Below are 13,256 nucleotides of genomic sequence, written 5' to 3'. Positions count from 1 at the left end.
TGGCACAGTGCTGCTTTAGCCTCTCTTGAGACAACAGCCTGTGAGGTCAAAACAGGCTTTCAAAACAGGTCCTTGAGGACCATCAGATGGTGACTTGCTGCGTCTGAAGGGTGGTCAGGTGTCTCCTCTAAATTGTCTTCCAAGCAGCACCACAGCACAGGGGAATCTTCCCTGGAAGTTCTTTGGAGAGATCTGCGCATCCTTCCTGGGGGCCTGGTGAAGGAATTGCTGGTGCTCCTCAGCTGATGGGTTTCCGTTTTACCCTGCGGGTCTTGAATTCAGGCTGTGAAATTCCTTTCTCTTTGAGCGGTGACAAGAGAGAAGGAGTGGCTGTCTTCTCTGGAGACACAAAGGGTCCTTCTGCCTGACAGTCCTGTGGACACCCATACGGTCTGAACATACTTGTGACCAATTTCACGATGCTGGTGTATCTCAGCTGCTTTATTTTCACCCATTCAAGGTTTTAGTGTGGATCTGGGCTGCGTGAAGAACTTGCCCTTCTGTGAGACAGAGACCTTTCAAGTGAGCTTTGACCCGCAGAGTGCCAACCTGCCGGTGGGAGAAGTGAATGTTGTCCTGCCCATCAAGGTACTGCATCCTTCCTCACCTCCCTGTGCCAGCACGGCCTTTTGAGGCAGCTGTCAGGTTGGGGAAAGCAGCAGATGTTGCCTGGACCTTCAGCTGGATGCTCTGCCCCTCACTAGGCAGAAGAAGGCCCCACATTTCCCATCCGTCTGCGTGCCAGTGTGGCTGAGCCATCCGTCTGCGTGTCCAGGGACAGACTGGAGTTTGCTGCTGTCCAGTGTGGACAGAGTCAGGAAGCAACCATCCAGCTCCACAACCAACTCCAGGTCCCCTGTTCCATCACCGTGAATGAGCCCATTGTGAAAAGGAGGAAGAGACGACGCGGGACACGTAACTTCTCGGTTGGGTTTTCTGTGCCTCTCGTGCCTTTTCTGCCGCTGTGGGTGCCTCACCGCGTGGGGACGGCTCGTGGGAGGGAGATTGGAGGGTATGGAGCAAGGCTGGTTCACCTGGACTTGTGGAGCAGCTGATGCTTCACTTCTCTGCCACCTTCACCCATTCGTCCTCCTCCAAGTATGGTGCCTGCCCGTGTGCCTGCCCTGCCCACAGGTTTTCCCTCCAGTTCTAGGCTGTAGTGGCCACATCTGGTCTGGATGTGGGTGCTCTTGGCACTGTGACGGTGTCTCAGAGCCCTGTGGGAACTTGAGGGTCTGTCCTCACAGCCCAAAGAGACCTCACAAGGTTCCTTCCTGTGCCCAGGTGGACAAGTATTTGCCACTTTACATTAAACAAAAGCTGCTGAGGCAGTGGAAGAACAAGCGCTGTGTCTTCCAGGTGCTGCCCTCGGCCGGGACCCTGACTCCGGGACAGCGCTACAACGTGCGAGTCAGGTTTACACCCCGGAAAGAGGTGAGATTGACGTGCGGAAAATAGACTCTATAACTTGCTGAGAAGTATAAGCTGCATCCGAGTCCTCATCCTGTTCCTGCAGCCAAGGGGGAGGCTTAAAAATATCGTTCAGATCCTGTTCTGGTACCTGGTAAATTTTATCGGGTCTGGTACACCTCTGCCCTATACTGCACGTCGAGCAACACCCCCTCAGTTTACCTTTGTGTTTTTTATTCTCCCTCTCGAGTGCTAGTACCATAGGATCTTGTGGTGGGACTAATCCACACTCCCTTTGCCACTCTGGATGGTTTTGGAGGGTGTAAAACATATCCAGATATGTAACTTCATCCCATTTTCCTTCTCTTCTTAGAAATAACATCAATTGTAATAAGGTGTTATAATCTAATGTTCCATTGAGCCCCATCTTCTAATTTATCCCAAGGCCACTACTGATTACAATATTTCATAAGTGTTTTCTTCTTTTCAGTGCCTCCTGATCCCACCAATTCCTTCCAATGGGCTAGCACACACCCTAGGGGATTCTTCTTAGAGGCTCCACTTTGATTGTTACCCATCATTTTAGGATTAGACTGCGACGGTTACAGTTTGAACCTTCCCTTTCTAGTACTTTCTGTGGGGACGTAGGGGGAAAACTGCGCCTGCGCGTGTCCAAAAACACAGTTAGGTGAACACGCAGTCAAGCAGCAGAGCAGTACAAAGTGGCCGGCGCTGGTGAGGGTGAGACCCCAATTCCCTTGCCTGAATCACAGGATGCGCCTACAACTCCACGAGTGGTAAATGTTCCTTTCTACAGCGCTATAGCCAGGCAGTAGGGACAACGTCCTTGCTATGGCTGTGGTGGTATATTGTTCCCTTGCCATTAGACTTTCAGGTTGTCATCGCCTTCCGAACGAGTGCGGCTTTACCCACCGGAACAACCAGACAGGTGGGTGTTACTGAGACTAAAAGGTCTCTTCAAGCTCAGATAATTTAGAAAAAATCTAAATTTTCCTTTTCTGTTGTTTTAATTCTAGGCAGAGGACCCAGGCTTCTGCTCCAGCTGATGCGGATATGTGGGAGCGACGCTTTAAAATTGAATGTTTTGTATTGTCAGCACTTATTATTATTTTTATTATTTTTCTTATTGTGTCTTTTTTATTGTTGTTATAGTTGTGCATAGTAATAAAGTTTTGGTTTTGTTCAGTTATACAGTTCTGTGCACTGAAAAAGATTAGTTTCGTTTAGTTAATCAAGAGTTTCTATCTGTATCTCTATTGGACATCAGGGGGAGAAAGTTGCTACACCACGTGACTCATAACTTTATAGGAGACAAAGAAGGGATATGGTTCACAGGAACTGTTTGCATGCGATTCACCACATCTTGGATCAATTAGATTAGACACGGTGGAAATATTTAATTTCCCACATATTCCTTTCTCTTAGTTTTATTGCTCTTCGAGATCTGTATTAAGTTTTTGATCTCAACCTCCATCTAATATCTACCACAAGTTCCAACCAATCTCTTCACAGGGATTCGGGACTACAAATTGGGGCCCTTTCCTTAGTTTACAGAAACTTGATTTCACAGTCACTCACTCATGCACACCACAGCAAACACCAAGATTTACGCCAGACAGCAAGTTTTACGACAAACAGTTGACATTCTATTAATTAATTGTCTGTTAAACTCTATCTATATCCATCCCCTCAGCATTACTGCATGTCACTGAATCACTGGTACCAGCAAGCAGCCCCAGCCCAGGCCCCTTCCCGGGCTCAGCGGGGCTGTCGCCCATTGTGGTTCACCGCCCGTGGTCCCTGCGGTGCCGGCACGTTCTGGGCAAACTGGGAATCCGCTTCAATGGTGGAGCATTCCCAAAGGTGGTTTGAACGTGGCCACTGGGACTTGGAAACTGGTGGCTTGTGGACACAAGAGCTCTGGCTCCCAGTCCCGGGGTGTTGCTGTTGCTGGCCAAAGGCGGAGTGGAGATGACACCCCTGATTGCGAGCGGTCGGGAGCTCCTCGCCCCTCTGATGGAGCGATACAGAGCGGATGTTTGCCCGAGGTGGCAGTGCCAGGACTGTCTGGGCAGTGTAACCCTGAAAGAGGAGGAGAAGCAGCCCCTGAGCCCACCCATGGGGACCTGCACTCCCCCAGGGCGAGCTGAAACCCCTGTCAGTCCATTTAAATCCATGGGATACCCAGTTCCACCTGATGCCAGGAACCATCCCAGCCCCTGCTGCACATCAATAGCCGTGGGTGGGACCCCACAGTGCAGCAGTGGGAGGGTGTGGAATAAATGCCGTGGGGTCCCACCCACAGCAGACAGTCCTCCACAAAGTTCTCCAATGTGAGTCCTTTCCCACAGGGCTTTATCTGTTCATCAGCTGCCCCGCCGTGGATCACAGCTATGGCAGGCAGTAATAAATCCCAATGTCTCTCCAGTCCTCCATGGGGTCACCAGCCTCCCCCCAGCAAATCTCTCTCTCGCTCATCTCTGTGGGCTGCAAGTACTGGCAGAGGCTTGCTCCAACGTAGGGTCACAGCATCTTCTTCTATGCGTCTCCACCTGTTCCATCCAGCGTGGAGCCTCTCCACTGGCCACAGGTGGGGTCTTGGCCTTTTCCATGGACTCTGTGGGGAGGGGGGGAGGGGAAACACCCTCTCCACAGTGGGTTTCTCCACAGGGTGCAGGGGCATCTTTCTCCAACACCCGGGGTGCCTCCTCCCCAACCCTCCCCAGCCTGCGTGTCTACGCAGCTCGTTACATCTCCTCACTCCCTTCTCTGGTGGCAAAATGCAGCTGCCAGCAGGGGTTTTTTTCTCCTATATGTGATTCACAGAGGCGCTTTGGCCCAATATTTACACTTTGGGGCCACAGAGAATTCCAGCAGCTCCTCACAACAACCATTTTCTACAGCCCCTAGCACCCAGCTACACAAAACTGTGACACCGGGGGAGCGGCGCGCTAATGACCCGGGGTTCATTAAAGTTGTTTTCATTAGGCGCTGGGGTGTGGTGGTGACAGCAGCGACCTCCGCGCCACTGACGCCTGGCGTGGTGCGGGCGCAGCATGACAAGGGGCCATTGTCAGGGCACCGGCACGGCCCTGGTGCAGGCATTGCCCAGGGTGACCTTGTCAGGCCGGGGAGGGGCACAGTGCCCGGGCATGAGGGGCCCCCGGGTGCCACCCACGTCCCTGTCCCACCGGTGACCGGAGCGCCTCTCCGAAGCCGGGGCTGCCCTGGGCCAGCAATGGTGCCGGGAGCCCCTTGCAGAGCCCAGCCTGCCCGCGGGCACACGCTGGGTGCAATAAATCCCTGGCAGGCGTTAATTGGAGAGCACCTAATTGGGAGTGGCATCCTCTCTTGCAATGCTCTTGGGGCCAGACTGCTCCATGCCAGGCCCTGACCATGGTAATGGACATGAGGGCAGCACCCATGCCCATCGTTGGAGAGAAGGTGCAAAAGCAAGAGAAAAAGTAGAAAAGAGGGTCGTGTAGAGATGTGATTTGTGCGTCACGGTAAGGAAGGTGCAGACAGAAGGACGCCCCTGGGACAACCTTTTGTATAGGAATGTTGTGGTTCTTGTAGTAATGAAAAGTCCAGAAACCTGACTGGAGGCTGCTGCCTCAGCCAGGAGAGGGGATAAAAGCTTGCTCAGTTGTTATTAAAGGCGTCTTCGATCCACCGCGATCGCAGTCCGGGCCTTTCAATACGCCACCAGTGCCGCCCAGTGCGGGGCACTGACACGACTCGCTGCGATCCGGTGCCGCGGCTCAGCTGAACTCAGGGCAGAACGCTGACAGGAAGCGCTACCGGCGCCCCAGTGCCTCTCGCAGGAGGAAGGTGAGCGGCTGAGAACTGTGGGGATGAATGTGATCAACAAGATTGTGAAGGAACATGGGAAGAAAAGGGATAGTGGAGAGTTACAGCAAATTTTTCTTTGGCCTTTTAAAAGTGATCCTTCCACAAACAGTCACAATATTTCTCATGCAGAAATCTGGGATGAAGTTGGGGTCAGATTTGGGACGGTGCCACTAAAATGGCTTTGCCAAAAACGTTATCATTTCCTCCAAGTGGAATTGAGCCATGAAGGTGAATTCATGTTTTAAGGAAATGTGGGTGGAACAGGAGGCTGAAGAACAAGCAAAAAATGTGTGTAGAAGAGTAAAACCTATTACCAGGTTTATTTTTTTTTTCTTCTCCATCCAAAATACTCTGAGGTAGGATGGTCCAGGTGAAAATGAAGCTCTTTTGATTTCAGCAATGCCTCTCTGGAACCATCACAGCTGTGTACATCTAACTTTCCCTGAGGGGTTGATACCCATTTCAAGGAAATCCCTTTGTGCTAGGATGCAGCTAGGCTGGCTTGGGTTATCAGTTTCCAGCAGGTGTGCTGCTATGTTCTGAGGGACATGATCTGCTTCAGCTGGGTAATACTACTTAAGCTTATCCAAGTGTGGCTGGTGAGGAAATAAGCGCACCTTTGTTCCCTTCTAGCTGCAACAGCAGCATGTACTAACTGTACCTGTTTCTAAACCAGAGTACCTCTTCCTATATTCAAGTGAGAATCAATTGTCTTGTCTGCCAAAGCCAATCACCCCAGAAATATTTCCAGGGCACAGGGGAGCTGCCTCAGTCCCCCTGTCTCCTGTGGTGTTTGATTGATGTGCAAGAGCCAGGTGCCCCAAGCAGCCCATCCTCCCTGAAAGGGCAGCTGTGGAGCCCCTGCAGCCCCCTCACTCGCCCAGCCCTCACCGCTTTGGTGACAGAGATGAGCTGGTTGAAGCTGATAAGAACGATGTTGAAGACAGAGGCAGTGCACACCAAGTAGTCCACCACCAGCCACAGCTTGCACAAGCCCCAGCCAAGTCTCCTCCACTCACTGGGCACCACGAGGTCCACTACTTGAACCAGCATTACATTCTCCACTTGGATCTGAAGGTCAGTAGCTCATACTCTCTGCTGGTTAGCGATGGTGGTTTGGACCACCACAGAGTCTCTAATTACAAGAGTTACTTCTCATTAACATGGCCTCAGGTCATAAGGAAATAGACTTATTTAGTTGGGCAGCCGCAATGAGTGGGGAACTCCAGAGGAGAGATCTCTATCCCTCTGGGTCAGTTCTCTCTCTTGACAGTGGATTGAAAAGAAAACAGTACAGATTCTGTAGGAAGACAAAGAGTACTATCAGGATTGTGTATAGGCTGATAAATAAAGCATATGCTTAGGTCATGGATGAATTATGTTATGCCTCTGAGTTAGCTAGACCACAGTAGGACTTTATACACAACAAAATTGAAACTACCCATGGCGTATCACAATGTCATGGTCTCTTACTCCTGATTATAGTATGCCACAGTTCTTATCCTGCCATGGACACTGAGGATGAATAATACTTCTTTACTTTGCCCCTCAAGTATTCTGAACACATTACAGTGCAAACATGAACGTGAGAGTTTGGAAGTGATACATGGCCCATTAATTAAAAAAATAACATTATTTTTTGAGCAAGATTTTATATCCTTTCTCCTTCTTCTTCCCTTCTCTGCTGTTCTTTTTCTCTCCTTCTTGCTAGAATTCTCTACTTATGTTCAGCTTTTCCTCAAACAGCCTTTTACCCCTGAGGCACTAGTAGATTTCAAACCAGGAAGCCAGAGTCATTTATTTCTGTTCACTGTCTCCTGGACATTGCAGTGATTACTAATCAGGTGTGGTGTCAATCTATTTTCTAAATAGGTGCCTTCCTTCATAAAGAACCATCATAATCAACACTATTGGCCACAATACAGATAAGAAAGTTCTGAGTACTAGAATTATCTTTCTCAACTGCAGCTTGAACTGTGTCAGCAGTACCAGCCCTATTCTTGATTAGGATAATTAGAATCCATGAAACCACTAAAAAAAGCAAGGTGGCTTATTAAAATTGGCGTTTCAAATTTGAGATCTGTGTCTTATGATCGCTCCAACGTAGAGAGAACTTCATCTTCTTATAGTTGAGCATGTATGGAGAATGACTGTAAATCATCAAGTGTTGAAACCTGGGGCATACCCTTGATTAATGAAGTGGATGGCATGATGCCTCTTAAGCCATGGAAAAGCGTGCTATAGTTTATGTGCTTATACATTTTTATGTTCTATAGTTGACTCACTCTTTAATTTTTCACATGCCAATTAATTGTGTGGTTTAAACATCTTAAATAGATGTCTTCATCTGCAACCCATTAATTTATCTTCTACTGATGAACAGAGATTTTTAGCAAGAATGCTAGAAAAATCAAAGTTTCAGAATTCACAAAGTAACTTGCATTTGCTTATGGAGCTACTTAATTGGGTAAAATTAATCTTTTGCCCTACCTGCAATGAAATATGTTGGACCTTCAGAGAATACTATTCTTCTGTAGAATGTCCAAAGCAAAACCCAACCACCTGTTCAGAAAAGCTTTAACGTTACAAAGCTCTATTTTTTTCTATTGGTCAGTTACCTTAAGGTGACCTAAACTCTTATTCCAATGAAAAAGGAAACTAGCTGAAAATACTTTGTGTAAGAATACCCAGCTTTCTGGCTTCTGGGTCTTGTGCTAAAACATGCCTGAGCATCCTAGTAGAACTGATTTTACTAAGGGCAAAGAAATTTGATAAATAGGTGCATCTTGTAGATGGGCATCTCATTGGCAAACCTCCAGTTGTCTGGGATTTCACCTGTTAACCAGGACTGTTGATAAATGATAGAGCTTGGCAAGTTCCTCCGCCAGCTCCCTCAGTACTCGGGTGTATCCCATCCATCCCCATGGATTTGTGAGTATCCCGGTGGCATAGTAGGCTGTAGACTGCTTCCTCCTGGATTATGGTAGTTTCATTCTGCTCTCCATCCCTGTCTTTCAGCTTAGGGGGCTGAATGCCCTGTGGACAACTGGTCTGGCTAATAAAGACTGAGGCAAAGAAGGTATTAAGTACCTTAGCCTTTTCCTCATTCTTGGTGGCCATGGTCCCCTTCACATCCTGTAAGGGACGGAGATTCTCTTTAGCTCACTTTTTGTTGCTAATGTATTTATAAAAACACTTTGTGTTATCTCTTACAACAGTGGACAGACTGATTTCTAGCTGGGCTTTGCTTTTCTAATTTTCTATCTGCATGACCTAACAAGATCCCTGTATTCTTCTTGTTTTGCCAGCTCTTTCCTTTTCTTTTCCTGAGTTCCATCAAAAGCTCCCTCTTTATCCAGGTCAGTCATCTTCCCCAAAGGTTCGTCTCATGGGGACAGCATAACATTATTTATGATTTATGCTATACTGTAGATCTCTTTTATGAACTGTATTTAGTCAACAGGGGTACAATTTGGTAACTTTCTGACTTATTCTTTCCAGCTAAAGGAAATACGAATTGTTAGAGGGTTTTTTATCAATAATATATGAAAATATACTTTTATCACCTAGTTAGTAGCAATAACTTTTTTACCAACTTTTGTGGGGTGTCTTAAATTCCTCAAAGGATCTCCATTTCTTCTGCTCTTCTTAAATGAGAATCGCTTTGAAATGGATGGAAGTAGAATATATTATCCATTAAATTTATGTTTTCACTGTCAAGTATTGCTTCATACTTCTGTCTTTAACATGTTAGGGGTTTTTTTAACTTTATATGTAATAACTGACATAGCAGATTAGCAGTTCATCTGGTGTAAAAGCCTTTCTCCATCAGTGACTGATAGAAGATGTTTTAAAAGAAACTTCAAAAAAACATATAAGACACAATTGTAGAATTGCATACAAATGAAAGTTGGAGCTTCTTTCTGGTTTATGCCTTGAGGCACACCTTTCTATTTGTTTCTTTCTGCAGATGCTCTTCTAACATTGAAAGAAGGCTGTACAGAACTTACTTTCAAAGAGTCAAAATTTAACAGCAGAAATATCCTTTGTCCTCTGAATTTATCTAAGAATTTTCTGAAGAAGGTTGTTTTTCAAATCTCCTGTGTATCAGAGACTAAAAAATACCTGCTGTGTAATGGAAGCTGGTAGAAGGCTCATCTATCTCTTCATACAAAATTCAATGGTCAGGAGATGTCATTACAGTGCAACACAGTGTGTAGTGTGTTGTTTCTTCAAACAGTTAGTTGGATAAAACTGTCTCCTTAGCCATCTTATCTTTTCTGTCTCTTTACCCTTGTGTTGTTGCTTTCATTTATCATCACTTTCTTCATTCCCTGAGACTTCAGGATTTTTCTTTTCACTCACAAATGTCTTCATCATTTCTGTGTTAGTCTTTAACATCTAGCAATTGTTTTCTTACCCTCAGTCATTCTAATGAACAGAAACATACTTTAGCTGCACAAAGATCAAATATATTAGAGGCTTGTTTTGAAAGCATTTTGAAAGCCACTACAGAAAGGCTACTAAATGTTGAGAATAAAAATTTCTTAACCTTCACAGAGCCTACCACGTGTACAACTTTCACACCCTGCTCTCTTCACTGCCTAACAAAATTGTACCCTTGTTACATGTTTTCCTTTATTGTCTTTAAGGGGAAAGAATCTATCAACATAAATCTTAAATATCTCCAAAAGTACAAGTAAAAATACATAAATATATGTAACAGATGCAGAATTGCCTCCTGGGATGCATGTATTATGCATACAGAACTGTCATAACATCCTTCAGACAATCACATTTTTTCCTTTGCTCATGGTCTTTACACCTGTCTCGTTTTGACAACGCACCCGGATGTAATGCGGATACTAAAATGTAACTAACACTATAAAAACATATTTTCCACTTTTTGGAACGTACTTATTCATACAAATATAGGATCAAATTAATCCACCTAGACTAGAAAAAGCAGTAACCACACAAAAGCAATTTCCTTTACATTTTAACCAATATTCTGAAAATAGAACTATGATTCTTGAGAAACAATTGTCTTCTGGGCAAATCAATGGTCTAAGTCTAATCCAAAATTTTACAATATTGTTAATATCATAGCTTTCACATTGAAGGACAGAAAAAAAGAAAGCAGCTTTTATTTTCATCACAATACATCTAATTGAAATATTATGAATATTGAATGAACAATGAACAATCCTATTTAGATGTTGATTAATTTCAAAATCTTTTTAGCAGAAAACATGTAGATTTTCTTTCAATTTAAGACCTGTTCTTTTCATTGTATTTTTTTTCTAATTCAAGATTAAATTATTTTTGATATTTCCTCTACATTCGTCTTCCAACATCTGTTTGTCTTTGGTTCTGCGATGTATAGAAGCAGTGGGGAAATGGAGTTTCTCTGTTAAGGAAGAAGGGTGAAGCTGTTCTAGAGCACCTCTAGAACCACTTAAAAATGCTGCCTGTCTGACCTTCGATGTAAATATCATCTTTAAGTTACAAATCTGCTTTTCAGTTGCCTGTTGGCAGTTGATTTATGTGATAAAACCAAATAATCATCTACCTTTCCCTTGACATTATACGTTCATATGTAAATAAGTGGAGTGGAAGTTTCCATTGGATAGTCAAGGGGTCAAAACCGTATTTCAATGTAGAACTAAGATGTTTGGAGTATGAATGCTGACAAATAAGAATTGGTAAAATGCAATCTCTGCAAACATGCAAGGAGTTACATATTCCATGACAATACAGAACCAAAGCAAGAGCAACACACTTGTACACAGGGGTGGAGTTGGAAAATTTAAGAGATCTTAGATTATTAAAGATTTGTCAGGTCTCTTATGAAGCATGCTCTTGGATAAAGTTTCTGGAATTCTGCTATACTTTTCAGGTTCTGTGTTTGGTTATGATACCAAGATCCTTCAGATGGCAGTGATTTCCCACTGATGCTCCAAGTGCAGTATCTACTCTATAACCTAGAAGGTAATTCTTTTAGTTTCTTCTGAGAAACCTTTATATAAGGCTAACCAAGAAATATTGTTGTTAATATTATTGTTGTTATTTAATCTTGAATGTACTCAATACAGCCTGTGCATTGCAAAAGTATACAGCAGTTACAGGTTGTTCTTCATTCCCTGCACTAGGTATGGATCTTTGAAAGTGATCTTTTGAAACCCTACAAACATTTGGAGCTCAATTTAGATCAAACAAACTTTACAAAAGTTGTGCTGAAGTCCTCGCTGCTGGTCTTGGATGTGCCCAGTCAAAGGTCAGAGACAATGCATAGAACCAGACAACAGTGTCAAAGCAAGTAAGCAGATAACATCTGATACTATTGCTTTATTGAAATTTAATACACTGGGAGTGTCTTTGAGAATGGTTCTGGTTTTATTTAACAGAAATGACCACAAAGTTAATGACTTACCTTTAAAACAAAAATAAAATGCGTTGATTTGGTGATCTTGCATAGAGCCTGATGAATAAAAGAGGTTGTTTTGGGCTTTGGCAGACTCTGAGGTGGTCAAAGATTTTTAATGTCTTATCAGTTAAATGCTTCAATTACATTAGGTAGGATATTGCACATTGCTGAGTAGTAGATGAGCAATAACTAAAATTATTCCATAATTTCGGGAGGTTAAGGCATCACTTTTTCATGATTTTATTTCATTTCACTGTGGCAGAAAAAATGACTAAACATCACTGCCTCTGTCTTGGCAGATTCGTAATGTGTATCAGGAAAGGCACAGATACTGTCCTCAATATGTTTATTTTTAATTGTAATTGATTTCTAAAGATATACATGAGTAAAAACATTGTGAGGACAGTTCTGTTAATAAGTATACATATACACTGCAACCCTTCATATCAACAGCATTAATAAAATGTTAACAAAAATTTATGGAGAAATTATAACAATTTTAACAATCCATTTCTAACTAATGTTTCAAATTTTTATTATATTGCATATATAATAATGTGTAGTGCATTCAGATTAACTATGCTTAATATTGCAACTCTTCTCCTGCCATACCTTTCTTCCTAAGTATGTGATATGAACCATGACATTACAATCTTAAAGCTGTAACAAGAATGAGTTATGTTTGTACTATTTCCCATTCTCATTATTTTCTTTGTCACACAATGAATTAATGTTGTGCCATTCTCTGTTCTCCTTACAATCTTTTCCTTATGAATGGGGTATCAGAATTTTAATGTCTTTTGTAATCTCTGAGTTATAGGAGTGTCTTACACTACCATGACCTTGTTAATATTCTGCATTGTGATTGGCTGGTTGCACACTGCTGTGTACGAGGGTACACTGAGCAGCCAATCAAGTGGTTTTGACAGTGGCTAATTCAAAGTGTTCCACTAAGCTGAAGTAAAGCCCACAGACCTCAGTGTGTTATTACTGCTAAACCCAGCTAAACACAAGAAAGTGTTCATTCCCTTCCCAGGCATGAATCAAATATCAGTATTTCAGCCACTGCAAGTTATGAAGCACTCAAGAGAATGATAATATGCAAGTGCATACACTTTCTGCAAGTCCTTTTGTTCTTCCTTTGCTTTTATGGTTTCCTCAGTTTTAAAACCTGTTGTGTATTTCTCCACATTAAAGAAAAAATAAAATTTAAAAAGAGACCTCTATATTTCTATTCTTAAATCAAAAGAAATTGGCAGTTAGGTTTTGGCTGTAACTGCTTGCTGGGTCTGGTGTACTGAGTGTGTGATTTTGACAGGTTAGAAAGGTTAATATATGAGTGCACGTCCAATCCTTTTTTCCACTGCTGAAACTCAGAAATAGAGTATATCTGCTTTCGATTCTCTGTGCTTACAGCTACGATTCTGCACATTTTCCAGTTATATATTTAATTGTCCTCTTGTCTTTTTAGGATCTTTTAGATCTCACTTTGTGTAGTATTTATGATTAATTTTTAAAAAAATCTTTATATTTAAATCATAATGTA

At 43.3% G+C, this 13,256-nt stretch overlaps 1 long non-coding RNA gene across 1 annotated transcript; it reads left to right on the top strand.

The window, feature by feature from the left end:
• Positions 1 to 541: 541 nt before the first annotated feature.
• On the top strand, positions 542 to 1,434 carry LOC311195201. Its single transcript, XR_014617490.1, has 3 exons — positions 542 to 588; positions 705 to 926; positions 1,360 to 1,434. It is a non-coding gene; the product is annotated as an uncharacterized lncRNA (long non-coding RNA).
• The last annotated feature ends 11,822 nt before the right edge of the window (positions 1,435 to 13,256 follow it).

The sequence above is a fragment of the Gallinula chloropus genome, assembly GCF_964237585.1.
Source record: "Gallinula chloropus genome assembly, chromosome: 10".
Classification (NCBI taxonomy): domain Eukaryota; kingdom Metazoa; phylum Chordata; class Aves; order Gruiformes; family Rallidae; genus Gallinula; species Gallinula chloropus.
Note: the sequence above shows the minus strand (reverse complement) of the source record. Positions and strands in the feature narration are given on the sequence as shown.